Source organism: Gymnoscopelus braueri (assembly GCF_963280865.1).
Source record: "Gymnoscopelus braueri genome assembly, chromosome: 7".
NCBI lineage: Eukaryota > Metazoa > Chordata > Actinopteri > Myctophiformes > Myctophidae > Gymnoscopelus > Gymnoscopelus braueri.
The window spans coordinates 5650057-5665210 of record NC_137608.1 but is presented as its reverse complement, the minus strand read 5'-3'; positions in this window follow the sequence as shown (position 1 = coordinate 5665210).

Below are 15154 nucleotides of genomic sequence, written 5' to 3'. Positions count from 1 at the left end.
ATCAGCGGTTACCAACCTTTTTTATTATTACATCTGCGCGCACACACACACACACACACACACACACACACACACACACACACACACACACACACACACACACACACACACACACACACACACACACACACACACACACACACACACACACACACACACCACGTAAGCCCAATTTGTTATACGACGAATGCCGAAATAATGATCTACAAGCTCATAACATGTGGGTAGATCAGATGTGTTGTCACTTTTGAAACATTGTGAAAAATGTTTTCTGTCACGAACGCACTCAGCAGGAAAGGTAGGACCTAAAAAAATGGGGGTCATGCCTATGTTCCCTCAGCCCTATGTTTCCTCAGTTTAAGATTAGGCTTGGGGTTAGGGTTAGGGTTGGTGTCAATGTTAGTTTTGAGGGAACATAGGGCTGAGGGAACATAGGTACGCTCCCAAAAAATGCAGAGAACACACAAGGTTCGTTTAGTAAAGAGTTTTTGCATACAACCAGGTTGTATGCAACAACTCTTTACTAAACAAACTCTTGTGCACCTCTAACAGAGGGAACAAATAGGAAAAACAAAGACTTTGGTGTATGCATGCAAGCAAATAACAAACAAGACTGGCAGCAACGCAAGACAATAATCCGGCAACGCAACAAACATAGGCAGTCCAATAAAATACCAGAAACACAATGAACTCAACCATCTTCAGCTGGGTTGCCCAGGTGGAATCAGTCTCTCAATCAACATCACAGCACAGAGAGGAGAGGGGAGGGGGTGAGCAAGGAGACGAATGGCCATGGGCAGAGTCACATCAGGACAAAGACAGGCACACTGGACAGGACGGAAAAACTAAACTAAACTCACAGGGAAGGGGGACACACAGGGTAGGGGCAGAGGCCAAGATCGTGACAGTTTTCTGTATGACAAGTTGGACTGACATTGCGTAGAGAACATACAAGCAGACAATGGATGAACGCAAGTTATGAATTTGTGCAACATGTTTAAAACGTTGGACTACCTCCAAACACACAGGGCCACTCTGTGATCTATTGGTGTCCCCCCAACGGGAGCCCGGACCCCAGGTTGGGAAACGGTGACAGACTACAGGTTTAAAAGTGACTCAACTGGTCAGCCAAATGAGATATCGGCATATAAGTTATATTACACTAATTGTACATCTGTTCTTGAGGTAATTGTTTATCCCCCAAAATCACAAAGGCTAATTTGACCATTGGGATACACAGATAAGTCGGTGTGTCCAAAAACGTAGTTACTGCACTTTAGCTTGGCAGGGTAACTGTTTGAATGATGAATGGCTTTATAGATAAACATTATAACAGCGTTAAAGAGTGTATTTTGTCATAGTCTTGGTGGTGAGAAACTGTGCACAGCTGTTGTGGACTTATGTTTTTCATGTGTTGTCCTGAATGTGTGTGTGTGCGTGTGTGTGTGTGTGTGTGTGTGTGTGTGTGTGTGTGTGTGTGTGTGTGTGTGTGTGTGTGTGTGTGTGTGTGTGTGTGTGTGTGTGTGTGTGTGTGTGTGTGTGTGTGTGTGTGTGTGTGTGTGTGTGTGTGTGTGTGTGTGCGTGCGTATGTGTGTGTAAGTTGTGTCAAATGGATGTGCGTAACCTTTCCGTGAACCTGGTAACTTTTCAATAAAGTTTTAATATGTGTTTTATTTGAGTGTTGTGCCCTCAAACCCTTTTACATGTTATTGTTCGGAAACTACAACATTACGAGATAATTAAAACCTCACAAACACAAAGACAGAGCAAGATGTGACGACAGAAACAAGAAAAAGAAGGTGAAGAAGAAGAAGAAAACAGTGGATCTACAAGCTCAAAACGTGTCTCATCGTGACGCAATGCTAGCTTGTAGATGGCTATTTTCAAATAGCCAATACCTCCTGGAGGTTGGCTCGTGAGACTGTTTAGGGGGGTGAGCTGAGGTATGAGCCCAAAACAGTTTGTGAACTTAAGGGACACTTAACCTCAAGCAAGTTGCAACCCACTGCCACCGTAATACCATCCGGTGTTGACCCCCAAAAAAGGCAGCAAGAGGCCACAGCTGTGCAGGTGACTTTCAGGAAATTGTGTAAGATACTGTTGCTTTGTCCAAAAGCCTCATTTTGTGATCCGATCCATAATTAGTTGCAGTAGATTGGAACACCTTGGGGATAATACATGCCCTGCACAAAAAGTCCTCTGTAATTTATTTTTCCGTTTGATCACTGCTCTGAACTGTGAGGCTGTGATTCTTCTCCTGACACCAGATTTTGTCCCGGTGAGAGTCAAGAGTGTTGGAGCCAAACGCAGGAAGGGAGGCAGAGCAGGTGAAACTGAAGCGTTTTGTTTGTAAACACACCGGTTACAAAGATCGCGAGAGACTTAAAGGAGTAGTTCACCCAAAAAATCATCAATCAATTTGAAGCCTTGATTTGTTTTGTTTTTGTCGCATTCCTGAGCCAATAATTCGATGACCGGGTGGCTGCACAGTAGGAGACTCAATCAAATTAATAATATCCATGAATTCAATGCTGTAATTGATAGAAAATAAGTACTTTTTGGGGTGAGCTACTCCTTTAACCTCAGCCACTGCTTCAAGGTCCTGCGCTCAGGCAGGAGATTGATTGATTGATTGATTGATTGATTGATTGATTGATAAAGTGTTCAAGATTGATTGAATAATTTATTAACAAGTTGCAAACAGTGCAGCAAGTACTTTACACAAGAAATGCTAAAAGGATTTTAAAAAAAGCCTTGCTTGTTTCCATTGTGGTCCTATAGTATTCAATTCATCATAAAGACATACAGTACAATACAAATTATCATCAATACAGGAGCAATAAAAGGTAGCCTACATTTACAGAATAAAGGGTATACTCTCTGGTGTCAGGCTAGAAGAGGTGCTCTTTCATATTGGTTTTGAATGAGGATAGGGAGTCGCACCGTTTGATGGCTGGTGGTAGGGCGCTCTGCATGTTGGTGGCAGAATAGTATGTTTGTGCCAAATTTGGGGGGGACGAGATCAGTGGAACTCCCTCTGGTGTGGCCGTGGGCGTCTCTCACTCTTGTGAAGTACTTTGACAGGTACATGAGGCACTGGTCCCCAGAGTATCTTGAAGACCAGGCCCATTGCAAGTTGATATGCTGCCATTTTATTCAAGAAGACCAGTTTCATTCTCTCTGCCATAACCCTAACCCTTAATAAACATAGCCCCCCTGAATCCCTGATCCCTCTCACCTGGGACCAACTGGACCAGGTGTGCTAACGCCATGAATACACTCAAATACTGTACATACACGCACGAAAGCATGCACACAAACACATTGTGAGGAGAGGACATTGCTTTCCTTTTAAATACTATTTTAAGAAGGGTAAGAGATTTGCTTTGGTTAAAATAAGTGTTAAATAGCTCTATATTCTGATAGTACTCATTGCTATAGACTATAGAGTGTTTGTTCAGTAAAAGGAGTAAGAAAATGAATTTTCAGTACTCTCTCCTGATTGGCTTAAATGTTGTCACCTACCTGAAAATGTTATATAATCTGTTTACTAAAGAGCTGGAGAGACCCCTGTGACCGAACAAACGTGCTGTAGCAATGATTACTATCAGAGTATAGTACTTTAACCTTTTTAACAAAAAAAAAAAGTTTTACCCATAAATATCACTTACCCTACCTTTAAGTTTAAATTTGGATGTGACTATTATAGCAGTGGAGTTGTAGTGCCTCTTGTTTTTTACTGTCTGTTGCTGGGTGTTTTACCTGTGGTGTATATTTATTTATTATCTTGAATGCATGAATTCACCCGAGCAAAATGAATTTCCCTTGTGGATAATAAAGGACATACTGTATAATCTAATCTAATCTAATCTAAAAACACAGAGGCAGGCAGAACTCAGGAACAAGAGGAAATAAATCAACAACAACAAAACCACTGGGAAATACCTGTTAGTGTTGCAGTAGTGACATGACCAATAGCCTAATACCTCCCCTGACCAAGGGGGAATTCCCCTTTAGGCTAGTGGTTAATATGTTGGCTTTCCACGCAAGGGTTCGAATCCCAGGCATTACACTAGGAGATCAGCACTAGAAAATGCACTAAGAACTTTACAAGAAAAACAAGGAGCCAAGAACATCGATTCAAAGTATCAACACTGGGTCAGAAATGGGACACAGGTGACACAACTGCACTAATCACAGCTAGAGCGACAAGACAGGTAACAGCAACGCAAGAGAACAGGAGACACTAGAGCAACCTTCAAAATAAAAGGAACACAGCTAGTAAAGTCAAACCCATAACTACAACTAAGAGACAAACACAAGAAAACACATCAGGAAACAGATCAGGACAACTCTGGGCACAAAGCTTTGTCCTGCTGTGTTGTCTTGGACTTTGGCGTCTTCCAGGCTGATGCTGGTGCTGTGTAGACATGGTGAGGATGGTTGCTCTCACCACACGAGAGCCATGTGGAACTACTTGTGCAAAAGTGGGAGCTTTTACATAATGAAACATATCATTACAAAACAAACAGCAACATGAATACGCACCTATACGATATTGCATTTCAAATGTTCACATGGGTCTTTCCATTAACTTTTAACTTGTGTTTTCAGGTTGCCACGCCCAGTATGAATACCATCCCCAGGGCAAATGCCACCCCTCGGATGAATGCCACGCTCTTCCCCCTGCACGGTCAATGCAGATGGCCTCCCAGTCCCATTAAAGGGGAGTTTTAACTTGTCACTGTCGCCAAAATGCTTGCTCGGAGGTGGGGGTCGGGGGGTAGGGCATTGTGTCTCTGCTCTATAACAGGTTGGGAACCTCTATTTTTCTAATGTGCAATAATTATACATTTCTTTAACAAAATAAAATCTCTAATGGGGGTTACTGGCACAACATCATTTCAGATGGGGGTCCACGCCCAAAATACATAACATTTTGGTTGTCCTTGACATGAAAACGTATGAGAACCACTTGACATACCGGATGATAACAATGGTTTCATTTCATCTCCATTGAAGTTGCGTCTGTGAGAAACAATGAAAGAGAACAATGAGTAGCCATGGGGCTTTGTTTTATTATTGTATAGAGACGAGAGGACAGAATGAAGAGACTTCAAGGAATAAATGACAGTAAATAAATGACAGTAAGTACATTTTTGAAGTGATGAGGATTTAGAGCCAGATGCTGACCCAGAAGCAGCTGACCCAGAAGCAGTGCCGCCAGTGTTACCATGTCCGCGTATTATAAGCGACTTTGGGCTTGTTTTTTGCTGTGTAAATATTGGTAGTTGCGGGTTGCGTTTCCCCGTTTTTGGGCTTGTTTCCAAAGTGTTGTTGCTTATTTGTCTGTCTAATGTTGTCTAATGTTGGTTCTCAAACATTTTCATGTCAAGGACCCCCAAATTAATCTACATTTTACATCTTTATATTTGACTTTATATTTAACTTATGACACTCACTCCATTACATTTCAAAGTCAAGACAAATATAAAAAAAAAATAGATCTACAAGCTCACAGCGCATCACAGTGTGCGACACGTTGTGAGCTTGTATCAGCTACTTTCACTGTACTTTGTAAATTGTACCTTTGAATAGTATTTTTTAAAGCAAGTACTCAAGTACTTTGAATCAAGTACCAAATTCGACTTTAACTTGTTAGTTGAGTAATATTTGACCAGGAGTATCTATATCTATCTCCTCTGCGGTCGAATACCTTGTCCACCACTGACCACCAGAGGTCATGAGACTGAGAGTGTGTGTGTGTGTGTGTGTGTGTGTGTGTGTGTGTGTGTGTGTGTGTGTGTGTGTGTGTGTGTGCGTGTGCGTGTGCGTGTGCGTGTGCGTGTGCGTGTGTGCGTGTGCGTGCGTGCGCGTGTGACCTAGTTTGAATGCAGTGATATATTATCTCCCACGGCCACGGCCATGGGGCGGCCATAGCTGAGTGGTTAGTGAGCCCGTTAGTGAGCCCGCCTAGGGAGCCAGAGGCCCTGGTTGCCCCAGGTTCGATTCCAGGCCAGGTCAGCATATGTGTCGATGAAATGAAATTTGTCCCTGAGCAAGACTCTTAACCCCTAATTGCTCACAGGTTCTCATTGGAAACAAGACCGCAAGGACTTTCATGAACGACCTGTTAAAAGGAATTATCCTTATCCTTATCCACCTCTCATCTCTCTTCAACATTGTAAGGCAATAACTGAGACAATCCCTTCCAGTTGATATGTTAGCACCACCTAGTGGTCACAATTTAAAACCAAAAGCTGCAGCATTTTGTTCTAATCAGTCAGTGGGGTCCAGGGTCACCAGGGACCCTCAGGTTTCCTTGACGGGGTTCCAAAAGGACCCTTATACAGGTCTGTAACTCTGAAAGTGCACACATTTGTACACTCTCAGAGTTATGGGGTCCTTTTAAATGAAAACGTTTGAGAACCACTGTGTTTAAGTGTAAAAAAGAACTACAGCTGAGTGGTCTCGTGCAGAGATGGTTGGACATCGATTTTATTTGGGATGCAAAATATTGAAATTTTGTCTGCATCCAATTGCCAATTAATAGGAATACAAGAACGCTCCCCCCAAAACACGCTCGCCCTGGGTCAAATCCGGCGACTTCAGAACGGTCGCCACCAGGTATTCCTAAACTTTTTCGGAGGGCATGCGCATGGTCGTGGTTATTCCTAACCTTAACCTCAGTAAAAGTATGCCTAACCCTAAACTTATTCCTAACCTTAACCTCAGTAGAACTATTGTCGATCGGCTATCCTCGAATAGCCTATAAAATAGGTTAAGTTGATAATAATCAAAATCTAACTAATAACTCAAAATATGAAATAATTGCAGTGGTGTGAGAAGTACAATATTTGCCTCTGAGATGCAGTGGAGTAAATGTGTATAAAGTATTGAAAAATGGAAATATTCAAATAAAGTAGTAAAGGTACCTCAAAATTGTACTTAGTACAATACTTAAGTAAATGTACTTTTATTTTCTTCCCACATGTGCATGCCTGTAACAGCATCACAACAGTTTGCATTGAATCAAATACATATAGTTTTTCTAGAGGTCTGTTGCCCTGAAAGCCAGTAACTCCACGAGGAGTCACTTCCCTACTTCGACCACTAGAGGGCAGTGTGTCACCGTGGTCTGTAAGGGACATGGCAACCGAGTGAATGTTACTCAAGGTCAGTGGCTCACAAACATTGTCATGTCAAGGAGCCCCAAATGTATGTAGATTTTTTAATTTATAAATGTTGTGAGCTTGTAGATCTTTCAAACAGCCGGAATATTAATAAGGGTTAACATTTTTCCCCATTCAGCTGGGGACCCCCTTGAACCCCATCAAGTACCCCTGGGGGTTCCCGGACCCCATTTTGAGAAACAGTGCTCATGGTCAACAGTAACCGTGTTCTTTGACACTTTAAAGAAGAATAGATTTTTAAGGAATGTGGATGAGGATACAATTAGTTGTTCTCAGTCGTGGAAAAAGTAGTCTCAAATGTTTTACTTAAGTAAAAGTGTCAACATACTGCAATGTATAAATACGTCCGGAAATCAAAATTTACTTGGGTAAAAGTACAAAAGTATTGGTATCAAAATGTACTTAAAATATCAAAAGTAGAAAGTAGACCTACTCATTATGCAGAATGTCCCATTTCAAGTTTTCAAATGTATAAAAACGAATATTTTAAAAATAGCAGATCTACAAGCTCACAATGCATCGCATCGCACCGCATTGTGACCTTGTAGATCTGCTATTTTCAAATGGCCAAAATGTATAGGGCTGTTTAATGTATGTTTTGTAATAATAATCAAAATCTACAAAGTAACTATAACTAAAGTTTTCAAATAATTGTAGTGGAGTAAAATTACAACATTTGCCTCTGAGATGTAGTGGAGTTAGTAGAAGTACTGAAAACTGGAAAGACTCCAGTACAGTAAAAGATACCTCAACATTGTACTTAAGTACAGTACTTGAGTAAATGTACTTTACACCACTGCTTGTTCTGATTAATGGCTTCTCATTTATTTAATCCACTGTTGAACCAGGAAACGCCACAAATCACATCCACAATTAGCAGCTAATTACAATGAGCTACACAGATATCGACACATGTGCCACAATATTATAATCAGACTGTTGATAGATGGCATATCATTTATATTGATCCAGATACTCACTGTTGAAAGTCTGTTGAGAACTTGAGACCGTATAGTATAATAATTATTACATTCACTGTTGCCTGTTCATTGTTAATGGACTTTTATATCCACATCATTGTTGATATACTGTATATAGAAATGTATATGAGCTCTGTCGGGTAGAGACCTCATATGTCAAAAAACTGTGGTGGAAAGTAACTAAGTAGGCTACACATACTCAAGTACTGTACTTAAGTACAATTTTAAGGTATTTGTTCTTTACTTGAGTATTTCCAATTTCCAATACTTTTACTTCTACTCCACTACATCTCAGAGGCAAATATTGTACTTTTACTCAACTACAATTATTTGAAAACTTTAGTTAGTTACTTTGCAGATATAAATTACTATATTATAAAACATACATTAACCACTTTAGCCCTATTTTACACATAGGCTATTTGAAAATAGCTTGTAGATCTGCTAATTTCAAACATTTCAGTACTTTTACTTTTGGTACTTTAAGTACATTTTGATACCAATACTTTTGTACTTTTACTCAAGCAAATTTTGAACACCAGACTTTTACTCGTAAGAGAGTACTTCTACATTGCAGTATTGATACTTTTACTTAAGTAAAACATTTGAGTACTTTTTCCACCACTGTCAAAAACTGTTACTTTTCAGGATTCAAATTCAAAAGTATCAAAAATTGCAGATCTACAAGCTCGAAACGCATCGCTGGTATATCTGTTACTTTTGATACTTTTCTTTGACGCTGTAGTATGATCAAGTAGGGCTTTTAGTTTATGAAAATACACAGAAAGTTAAAATATGGAGATAAGAGGTTTCTGCCTGAGCATATAAATGTAGTAATCAATCAGATATTTACTGGTGATAGACGTATATTTATTCATAGAATCAACTGTACATTCATATTGATAGATTATACATTATGTTCACTCATTCAGAGATCCAGTACAGATCTTTGGAGCAGTGGTTCTCAAACATTTTCATATCAAAGGACCCCCAAGTTGATATGCATTTGGCTGCGGACCCCCATCTGAAAATGTTTCGAGGCCAGGGACCCCCCATACCCGCCACTTTGAGAACCTCTGACCACATCAGAAACGTGGACCTCTAGGGCAGTGTATATCAACCCTGGCAAACGTCCCAATTTTGGGCCGGGGCTACTGCTGAGGTGTGCCGCGCCGTTTGAAGAAGGTTTGAAAAAATATAATTTTGAAAAAAAAAAAAAAATTTTACATTAATAATAATCAGGCATGCAAACAGCCCCGAGGTGAAAAGGGTGACAACATGCTGTTTTTTTTTCGGGTCAGGTGTCACACTATTGCCCTATTTGGATTCAAAACGGCTAGTGGAAGCTGAAAAGCTACAAGTTTGCATGTCTGACAAGCTACAAGTTTGCATCGTGAAATTAGTGTATCGGCACACCCCTAGTGTGTGTGTATATATATATATACCGTATATATATATATATATCATTAAATATATATATATACCGTATATCTAGGTGTGCCCTGGGATCTTTTGGGTATGCCAGGTGTGCCTTGGCACAAAAAAGGTTGATATACACTGCTCTAGGGGACCTCCCACGGGTCACAGACAAGGTCAGAGAAAGAAGGATGAGGTTAACTGATGGGCTCTGTGTCAGGCACCCGGAACTGGTGGCGAGGAAAACTGACAGTGGTGGAAAAAGTACTCAAAAGCTTTACTAAAGTAAAAGTATCGCATTGTGGGCTTGTAGATCGGCTATTTTCAAATGGCCGAAATGTATGTAGGACTGAAGTGGTTTAATGTATGTTTTGTAATAATAATCAAAATTTACAATGTAACTAATAACTAAAGTTTTCAAATAATTGTAGTGGAGTAAAAGTACAATATTTGCCTCCGAGATGTAGTGGAGTAGAAGTAAAAGTACTGAAAATTGGAAATACCCCAGTAAAGTAAAAAATACCTCAAAACTGTACTTAATTAAGTACGGTGTTGAGTAAATGTACTTAGTTACTTTCCACCACTGCCTAGACCAGCGCTACTCAACCCGTGGCCCGCGGGCCGCATGCGGCCCCAACGCAACGTCTTGGCGGCCCCTCATGGTCAAAAGAATAATAATTTAAGCACAGGATAAAAATATACATTTCCGTTCAAATATATGGGTTGCAAAATTGCTAAAAGGTTGCTAAAAACAAACATCAATTGTTACAGGTATAGTGCATAGTTTTCTATGCATTTCGGGTTTTTTGGGGGGTTTGACCCCCATTTCTTTCCGGTAGGTGTCCCTTATTTCAATCTCTGGGAGTTGGCAACCCTAACCTTGCCATACCTTAGATTTTGCTGAACTGATGCCACCCGACATACACACAAAATAAACAGGTACAGTGAAAAGAATATGATGTCAAAATGTACATTTTCTTATAACAATAACAATGCGTAGTGTGTGTTACAAAATCGAAAAATCCAAAATAGGACCGTCATTTTTAGCTTGTGGCCCCTTGGACTTTTGGTATTTTGCTGAGTGGCCCCTGAGCCATCTTAAGTTGAGTAGCCCTGGCCTAGACACACTGTGGCGCGACAGCGGAGCTAACAACACTGCAGGGCTCAAGGCCATTCATTTGTATTCTGATTTATCTCGGTTGGGTTGTTGACTCTACTCTTACCTGTACCTCTGCTGTGTTTCACTCAGTGGTGGAAAGTAACTAAATACATTTACTTAAGAACTGTACTTAAACTTGAGGTTCGGGCCACGGTGGTCCCCGTTAGCCATTTTTTATATTGTTGCTGTCGGTTAGAAACCTCTTATCTCTATTTGAGAATTTTTTTTTTGGGGGTAAATTAACGCCCTACTTGATCATACTACAACGTCACACAAGAGCATCAAAAGTAGCAGATCTACAAGCTCGGTTTTGAGCTTGCAGATCCTCTACTTTTGCTGTTTTTGAATTTGAATCCAGGAAAGTAAAGAAACATAACATAATGGTTTCCACCTGATAGAGACGATATAGAATACAATTCTGAGGTGCTTTTACTTTACTTGAGTATGTACATTTTTCAATACTTTATTACTATTCCGCTACATCTCAGAGGCAAATATTGTACTTTTTTACTCCACTACAATTATTTGACAGGTTTAGTCAGTTTAGTTACTTTGCAGATTAATATTATTATTACAAAACATACATTAACCAATTAAGCCCTGTTTTATACTGATCTACAAGCTCACAGCAAGTGAGTGAGCTTGTAGATCTGATATATTTTGAAAGATGTGGGCACATTTTTGAACAAGTGAAATGATACATTCTGCATAATCAGTTTTACTTTTGGTACTTAAGTACATTTTGATGCCAATACTTTTTTTAAAAACTTTTACTCAAGTCAATTTGAATGAATACAGAGCTTTTACTTGTAAGAGAGTATTTCTACATAGAGCACCGAAGTCTGACATCACTGCCACTAGAGGGCGCTATCCCCTGGGTCACGGCGTAATTTGTTTCTCTTGAACATCCCATTGGGGAAGCGCCCATACCCAAGGTGGGGTTGGCGAAAGGGCTCTGTGTGGAGTTTGCATGTTCTCCCCGTGTCTCCTAGTTAATACCCTCACAAAAACATGTAGTAATCCTGGTCACTATACTGCCTCCCCCATGACAGCCGGGGAGCCTGATGGAGGGGAAGGGAACTGGTTGGAATAACGTGTTCCTTCCACGCGCTATGTCCTACCAGGGAAACTCCCCCCTGTCAGGTGACAAGAAGGTCAGTTGGCTCTCATGCATTGAAGGAAGCATGAGCTCGGCCCTGGCCTCCCTAGGCTGTGAGGGACTGGTGTAGCGCTGGTGTAGGGCTGGTGTAGCGCCCAGGATCAATTAGGAAATTGGCACCGGGTGAAAAAAATTGGTTAAAAAAATCGCGGATTCCATTGGGGAATCTTAGATTGCGTCATATAAGAACTGTGTTCCAGAAATAAACAAATCAGCCGGGCGATTTTATTCACATGGATATAATCAACTGACGGTGAATAAGCACAGAAGCACCCGGGAGGAAGTGGACTAAGAAAGGGGAGGAGCCAAACCGAGTTCCTGTCTCTACACAAAAAATGAGGTGGTGCCCCCAGAGGCAAAAACGAAGAAAAAACATTTCCTTTTCCATTTCCTTTTTTGAACCCGAATGGGTTCCCAGAATGATGTTAACTTGACTGATTCTCTGGGCAACCGTTTCTCAATGTGAGGTCCAAATGGACCCTTACGGGTCTATAACTCTAACTCTAATAACTTTGTTTCGCTTCTGGGGGGCACGACCTCCTTTTTCCATAGAGTTAGAAATAATAGAGAGGGCACTGGAAATCCCCTCCCATCCACTTGCATTGAGTTGCTCATCCAGCGCATGGGCCGAAATCACCCCTTCTTCCGGGTTGGGAAATGTGATGGGCTTCTGCGACACGTTTTGCGTCATGGAGGTGACGCGTTTTGCGTCACCTCGGTGCGCAGCACGCTCGTCACGCTCGTTCGTGTACAGTGGCCCCAGCAGTTTTAAGATGCAGTACCTATGAATGGCCAGCATGTCCAATGCTCTTCAATGCAACCACTGGTTTCTGGGGGCTTGCCTTTTTCGTGTTAATCAGGAACTCGGGTTTGGCTCCTCCCCTTTTCAGTTCACTTCCTTCCAGGTGCTCCTGTGTTTATTCAACAACCACATTACATGTTTAAGGCAGTAGCGCTGACACTTCCACTGCACAAACCCTACCCAACCCCCACACTTCCACTACACAACCCCAACACAACCCTATACACTTCCACTACACAACCCCAACACAACCCTATACACTTCCACTACACAACCCCAACACAACCCTATACACTTCCACTACACAACCCCAACACAACCCTATACACTTCCACTACACAACCCCAACACAACCCTATACACTTAGCTTGTGGCCCCTTGGACTTTTGGTATTTTGCTGAGTGGCCCCTGAGCCATCTTAAGTTGAGTAGCCCTGGCCTAGACACACTGTGGCGCGACAGCGGAGCTAACAACACTGCAGGGCTCAAGGCCATTCATTTGTATTCTGATTTATCTCGGTTGGGTTGTTGACTCTACTCTTACCTGTACCTCTGCTGTGTTTCACTCAGTGGTGGAAAGTAACTAAATACATTTACTTAAGAACTGTACTTAAACTTGAGGTTCGGGCCACGGTGGTCCCCGTTAGCCATTTTTTATATTGTTGCTGTCGGTTAGAAACCTCTTATCTCTATTTGAGAATTTTTTTTTTGGGGGTAAATTAACGCCCTACTTGATCATACTACAACGTCACACAAGAGCATCAAAAGTAGCAGATCTACAAGCTCGGTTTTGAGCTTGCAGATCCTCTACTTTTGCTGTTTTTGAATTTGAATCCAGGAAAGTAAAGAAACATAACATAATGGTTTCCACCTGATAGAGACGATATAGAATACAATTCTGAGGTGCTTTTACTTTACTTGAGTATGTACATTTTTCAATACTTTATTACTATTCCGCTACATCTCAGAGGCAAATATTGTACTTTTTTACTCCACTACAATTATTTGACAGGTTTAGTCAGTTTAGTTACTTTGCAGATTAATATTATTATTACAAAACATACATTAACCAATTAAGCCCTGTTTTATACTGATCTACAAGCTCACAGCAAGTGAGTGAGCTTGTAGATCTGATATATTTTGAAAGATGTGGGCACATTTTTGAACAAGTGAAATGATACATTCTGCATAATCAGTTTTACTTTTGGTACTTAAGTACATTTTGATGCCAATACTTTTTTTAAAAACTTTTACTCAAGTCAATTTGAATGAATACAGAGCTTTTACTTGTAAGAGAGTATTTCTACATAGAGCACCGAAGTCTGACATCACTGCCACTAGAGGGCGCTATCCCCTGGGTCACGGCGTAATTTGTTTCTCTTGAACATCCCATTGGGGAAGCGCCCATACCCAAGGTGGGGTTGGCGAAAGGGCTCTGTGTGGAGTTTGCATGTTCTCCCCGTGTCTCCTAGTTAATACCCTCACAAAAACATGTAGTAATCCTGGTCACTATACTGCCTCCCCCATGACAGCCGGGGAGCCTGATGGAGGGGAAGGGAACTGGTTGGAATAACGTGTTCCTTCCACGCGCTATGTCCTACCAGGGAAACTCCCCCCTGTCAGGTGACAAGAAGGTCAGTTGGCTCTCATGCATTGAAGGAAGCATGAGCTCGGCCCTGGCCTCCCTAGGCTGTGAGGGACTGGTGTAGCGCTGGTGTAGGGCTGGTGTAGCGCCCAGGATCAATTAGGAAATTGGCACCGGGTGAAAAAAATTGGTTAAAAAAATCGCGGATTCCATTGGGGAATCTTAGATTGCGTCATATAAGAACTGTGTTCCAGAAATAAACAAATCAGCCGGGCGATTTTATTCACATGGATATAATCAACTGACGGTGAATAAGCACAGAAGCACCCGGGAGGAAGTGGACTAAGAAAGGGGAGGAGCCAAACCGAGTTCCTGTCTCTACACAAAAAATGAGGTGGTGCCCCCAGAGGCAAAAACGAAGAAAAAACATTTCCTTTTCCATTTCCTTTTTTGAACCCGAATGGGTTCCCAGAATGATGTTAACTTGACTGATTCTCTGGGCAACCGTTTCTCAATGTGAGGTCCAAATGGACCCTTACGGGTCTATAACTCTAACTCTAATAACTTTGTTTCGCTTCTGGGGGGCACGACCTCCTTTTTCCATAGAGTTAGAAATAATAGAGAGGGCACTGGAAATCCCCTCCCATCCACTTGCATTGAGTTGCTCATCCAGCGCATGGGCCGAAATCACCCCTTCTTCCGGGTTGGGAAATGTGATGGGCTTCTGCGACACGTTTTGCGTCATGGAGGTGACGCGTTTTGCGTCACCTCGGTGCGCAGCACGCTCGTCACGCTCGTTCGTGTACAGTGGCCCCAGCAGTTTTAAGATGCAGTACCTATGAATGGCCAGCATGTCCAATG